Raw genomic sequence first — 5,806 nt, forward strand, 5'->3', positions numbered from 1 at the left:
GCAGTGATCTCCCCTTAATTCTTCGGCATAGATCTCTGCCACCAAGGGTCCCAATATATCAGAATTTCTGATATACTATCTTTTTTCAAAAAATTGTTTTATCTACTGCTTTTATCTATCAGATAAGTTTTCTCTCATTTATTTAACAATGTTTATGAATAAATAATATGAATATTTAGAAATAATTTAAAAATTATAAGATTATTTTCTACCGAGACGATATTTTGATATTTTTATATTTGTTTAGCTTTTTTGAATTTATTTTTCGTTATTTGTATACTTTCGATAATTTTTTTGATAAACTATATCGAACGTCGGCCTATATGACGTAAAAGGCGTAAAATGAAACAAACAAACAAAAAACATATTGTTACTATTTAAATCAAGACATTAAATGCTTGGGGAATGTTTTTGATACTGATCAATACAATTATAACATCTTGTCAAAACTTGACACTAACAGGGAACACATGTAATGATATGGTATTAACCTTTAAAATAAAGTTGAAATACTTTACAATGATGATTCTTGTAATCTTTATTGTTGTTATTGTTGAAACTTTGATAATATCGGAGAAATTACTGAAACCAACTATTTTTACTGACAATTTTTTTAATGAATTTCTTCACAACAAATTTGATCTTTGTGTAATATCACATTTTAATTATTATTGATTTTTACAAACTTGTACAAATTATTTTTTACTTTTCATCAGCTGCATATTTTGTTTACATGTCTATAAACAGTATTTCAATGTGCCAAGATTTTGTGTATTATATTTGTTACTTTTCATTAGCTGCATATTTTGTTTACACGTCTATTAACAGTATTACAACCATGCCAACCTTTTGTGTATCATATTTGTTACTTTAGCTGCATATTTTGTTAACACGTCTATATAAACAGTATTACAACCGTGCCAACCTTTTTTGTATTACTTTTTGTTACTTTTCATTAGCTGCATATTTTGTTGACAATTACAACAGTGCAAACCTTTTGTGTATTATATTTGTTACTTTTCATTAGCTGCATATTTTGTCCACACGTCTATAAACAGTATTACAACCGTGCCAAGGTTTTGTTAATTATATTAAATTTTTCATCAGCTGCATAATATTTTGTTTACACATCTATGAACAGTATTACAACCATGCCAAGGTTTTGTTAATTATATTAATTTCTTTTCATCAGCTGCATAATATTTTGTTTACACATCTATGAACAGTATTACAACTGTGCCAAGGTTTTGTTTTATTATATTTGTTACTTTTCACGAGCTGCATAACATTTTTTTCTTCAGCACTACCATACCAAAGTGTAATACATGGTTGTAATGAACAACTTTTTATATTAATTGATGTAGATGTATATCATTTGAAAATGAAAGTAATTGGTAGATAGAAATTTGTAATGAATTACAGTAAATGTATAATACTTTTTCTATGAATTATGTAGAAAGTTAAAAAGACATTTGGGGTCATACTGTTGATTCACTGAAATTTAAACATTATACACATATATTTCTTGGATTCCAAAGACATTCTGTAAAGTTTTACCAGTGTCTAGCATAAGTTTCATTTTTCCTTATAGTGATCTGTAAGGTATCTAATGTTATAAAACTGCATTTTTAATTATTTTGTTCGTACATTATAAACAGTTTTCCATTACATGTTGCTTATTTTATAGTGTACCAAAGTAATATTTACTACATAGGACTTTTTGAATAATAATTAATATTTCTGTATTTTTGAATTAAAAACTATGTAGTCAAAATGAAATTCTGTGGATTTACAAATATGTACAGTTTACTCGGATTTTTATATTGTACACTTTTCTAAGTTTATTTACATAAGTAAAGGTTTCTTTGTTGACATCAGGCGTCCACAGAATGTATTGAGAATCTGTATATATATATATGATATACACTTACCATAAGTGAGATTACTAAATAAAGTTACATTGTTAAAGCATATACATTGTGTATTGTTTTCTTGCATGATCATATAGGCTTTGTGCCATAATCTGTCTGTTCCAGGAAACAGAATGAGTTAAAACATCACTTGAATATTTAACGCAAGTACAATAATCATGCTCTGTAGCAAGCAGTTGCTATCTTAACGTCCAGCAAACTTATAATTGAAGTAATTGAAAATAGATCTACCCCGGAATTCAAAATCTACCCATAATGGAAGTATCTGGGCTGCCCATTTGAAACCCATATTTAGTACAAGGGCTGCCCATATGGGACCCATGTGGGGCCCATATTGTGTACATGGGCTGCCCAGATGGGGCCCATGTGAATCCCATATTGAGTATAAGGGCTGCCCAGATGGGACCCATTTGGAACCCGGTTGCACTTCCTATATGGGGCCCATATGGGCAGCCCAAATGGGACCCATATAGGTGCCCATATGGGCCCCACATGGGTCCCATATAGAATGCTATCTGGGACAGTACTTTGAGCTTCCAATAAAATTATAATAAATCAAATGCAGAAACGTATATATTTTAGTTCAATCAATTTCTGTTTTTGAACTGCTGTATATATGTTATTGTATAATATTTATTGGTATGAAGCAAAAATAGCTGTGTGCCTTTAATAGAAAGGTTGAATATATATTTGATAGTCATTTCATTATTATATGCTATTACGTTTTTTGTATAAATTTGCCATTTTCAGTATTGGTCAGTGTTCAGAGGTGGAAAATTTTAAAAATATGGAAATTTTGTCCCAGATAAAAAGTTCTATAATCCATTTGTAAAGCATTATAAAGATTTTTTGGAAAATCTTGAAATTAACGTTCATTCTTAAAAATTTCCAAAAACCTTTGGAAAATTGACAAAAACGAGTGATAATTAATATCAATGCAAAATAATCTAACGAAATATTTTAATTTCAAATAAGAAGAGCAATAAAAACTGTAAATAATGGTCATGCTTAGGCCTAAACATTTTTTTGTGATCTTGAAACATTGGATTTGGTATAAGATACATGTACACAATCACAGGGACCCAGCACAGTGTTAGGATAATGTAATTTAAGTAATTCAGTGTAAAACAAGTAATTCTGGAAAAACCTACAGTATATATTTTTTTACACTGTATTATATATACAGTATATATTTTTTTCTAGAATTACTTTTTTACACGATCCCAACACTGTGCTGGGTCCCTGTGTGTACACAATCATCATGATATAGCAGACGGTTTATTCTTTTTCCGGGTTTTCCGCGGTTTCCGTGGGACTTTCCGCGGAATACACCTGCCGTTTTAAAATATGGGAACCAAATTACGCGGGATTCTCATTGATTCGTTGTTGATGTTCGGAACCATCTAATGGAGGGTAACATGTTCGGACATGCATGGTGGACGTAATAATTGATAAACACCGCAAGATATATACGTTCCTTTGTTTTGAAATTCATCATCAGGTAAGCAAAGTCGTATTAAATGATAAGGCTTATGGAGGGAGCGATGTCATTATAACATAAATTTTCATTTGTTACAAATAATGTTTTCTGTACATAAAATTTTCGACCCCAATTTGATACTCTACTGTCTGATTTAATCTGTTAATCCCTAATGATCTTGTTAGTTTGCGGTATTTCACGATCTAAAACAAGAGCAGTATTTTCAAGAAAAAGCATGTTCAATCAATGACACTTTATGACATATTATGAACTAAATTATGAACAAAAGTTGCTTGTATATATAAGTTTATTCGGTAGCAAGACACCTCACCCCCCAGACACTTCACCCCTCAAATTTTGAAGACACTTCACCCCTTAAGACACTTCACCCCCCAAAATCAGTAAGACACTTCACCCCTCATCCAATTTTTTTTTCTATAAATTAAATAAAACAAGTTCGATAACAACAAAATGCTTACATATGTTTATATTAATTATTTTTAGTAGATTCTATTATTAAGTTTTTATTGCATGTCACCTTGTTTATTCAAGATGTTGATTGGTTGTTTATTCAACTGTTATCTCATATTGATTAGATAATTAAATTAAAATGGTATAATTGTATGAAAATTAAATTTATTTATAATAAATAAATAAAATGAATATAATAATAAATGAATGAATGAATGAATCGGTTGCCATACTTCATGTGTTTTCTTTATAAATGGCCATTTAGCAATTGATTTGCTGATGATGCTAATAAACTTGACACTTGAAGCTATTCTGCAGTTATGATTACTCAAAAATATGAGCTAATTAAACAAAATTATTCAGTAACATTAAAATAATATGAATTACTTAAACTATCAATACATGATAATTAATACAATAATCATAATTCATTACAGCTAACAGCCTGAACTAACAGCTTTGTATTCCTGTTTTGCTTTCAATCCATTAAACAAGATACTGTCAATTAAAGACACAAAGTAAGTGTGAAAGAGATTATATACTCTTATTGTATATATCAAAGGAAAAATCACACAAAAGTTCACACACTTCACTAGAAAGATTATTCTTTTAATATTCAATAAGTTATATCACTTTTACTTAAATTGAAATTAGTATGAAATATATAAAAATTAAAAAAAAACTTTATACTTTGTGATATGAGCCTTTTTTGTAGGGCAAAAACAACAATATATCCGTTGTCTTTTGTCAGTTACATGAAAAAATTATAATAAAATATGTTAAAACAATAAACATACTCAATCACTATTGAATGTATTTTACATAATCTACATCACAAAATAAAAAAAATGAGGGGTGAAGTGTCTCAATCAAATTTCTTAAAATGAGGGGTGAACTGTCTAAGTGGTGAAGTGTCTGCAAAAAAGTGCCGAGGGTGAAGTGTCTGGGGGGTGAATTGTCTGTTAGCCGTTTATTCTATAACAAAAAAAGTGAAAAAAGTTATTTAACAATTTATATTCATCACTGTGACGTTTTATTTTTTATAATCCAGCTTTCTATCTATACATTCAACTGGTCAAAGCCCATGTTTTCGCTCAGAGGCCCTGCACGGATGCTCCTGGAACAACTTTCCTCTCTCCAGGAGCTTGCTTTCATTGTCACAGGGGAGAGGGATGTGTTCCTTCTCCTTTAAATTAGTTCAAAGCCAAGGCTTCATTGTGCCTTACAACTCTTATATTCTTGTTCACTGTTTTGCAGGGAGTGTCGAAACGGTAATAATGTGGAACCAGAAGTTCCCATATTGTTACTTTGGCTTAACTGCATTAGTAAGGAACTTAAGAACTGGGCAGGGGGAAGCAGTCCAAAGGATCCCTTGGTATCGCATTCTGTTGGAGACTGATTCGCTAATTATAACTCTACCCTGCATAATTTTTGAGTTATTGCCCTTTGTTTTTTTTCAAAATTAATTTTTTGTCCAGAGCATAACGCAAAAAGCCTTTGAGATATCAACATGAAACTTCATAGGTGCATAGATCTCACTCAGGAGTTGTGCAGTGCACAAGAATGATAATTCTACCTTTCATAATTTTTGAGTTCATGCCCTTTATTTTTCATACCTAATTTTTCACCTGAGTGAAGCGTAACTCAAAAAGTGTTTGAGATATCAACATGAAATGTCATAGGGTTGATAGATCTTATTGAGGAGGAATGCTGTGCGCAAGAATGATAACTCATCCCTATATAATTTTTGAGTTATTGCCCTTTGTTCTTTTTCATAATATTTTGTCCGGAGCTTATCACAAAAAGTATTTGAGGTATCAACTTAAAACTTCATAGGTGGATGGATCTCATGGGAGGAGGAGTGCAGTGCACAAGAATGATAACTCTACCCTGCATGATTTTTGAGCTATTGCCCTTTGTTATT

At 30.7% G+C, this 5,806-nt stretch overlaps 1 long non-coding RNA gene across 1 annotated transcript; it reads left to right on the plus strand.

Moving 5' to 3' along the window:
• The first annotated feature begins 372 nt into the window (after positions 1-372).
• Positions 373-2,461, plus strand: LOC132747594 (uncharacterized). The gene is made up of 2 exons (XR_009628144.1): positions 373-1,159; positions 1,245-2,461. It is a non-coding gene; the product is annotated as an uncharacterized LOC132747594 (long non-coding RNA).
• Positions 2,462-5,806: the final 3,345 nt, after the last annotated feature.

This window comes from Ruditapes philippinarum, unplaced genomic scaffold (genome assembly GCF_026571515.1).
Source record: "Ruditapes philippinarum isolate M1 unplaced genomic scaffold, ASM2657151v2 ctg3076_1_1_1_1, whole genome shotgun sequence".
NCBI lineage: Eukaryota > Metazoa > Mollusca > Bivalvia > Venerida > Veneridae > Ruditapes > Ruditapes philippinarum.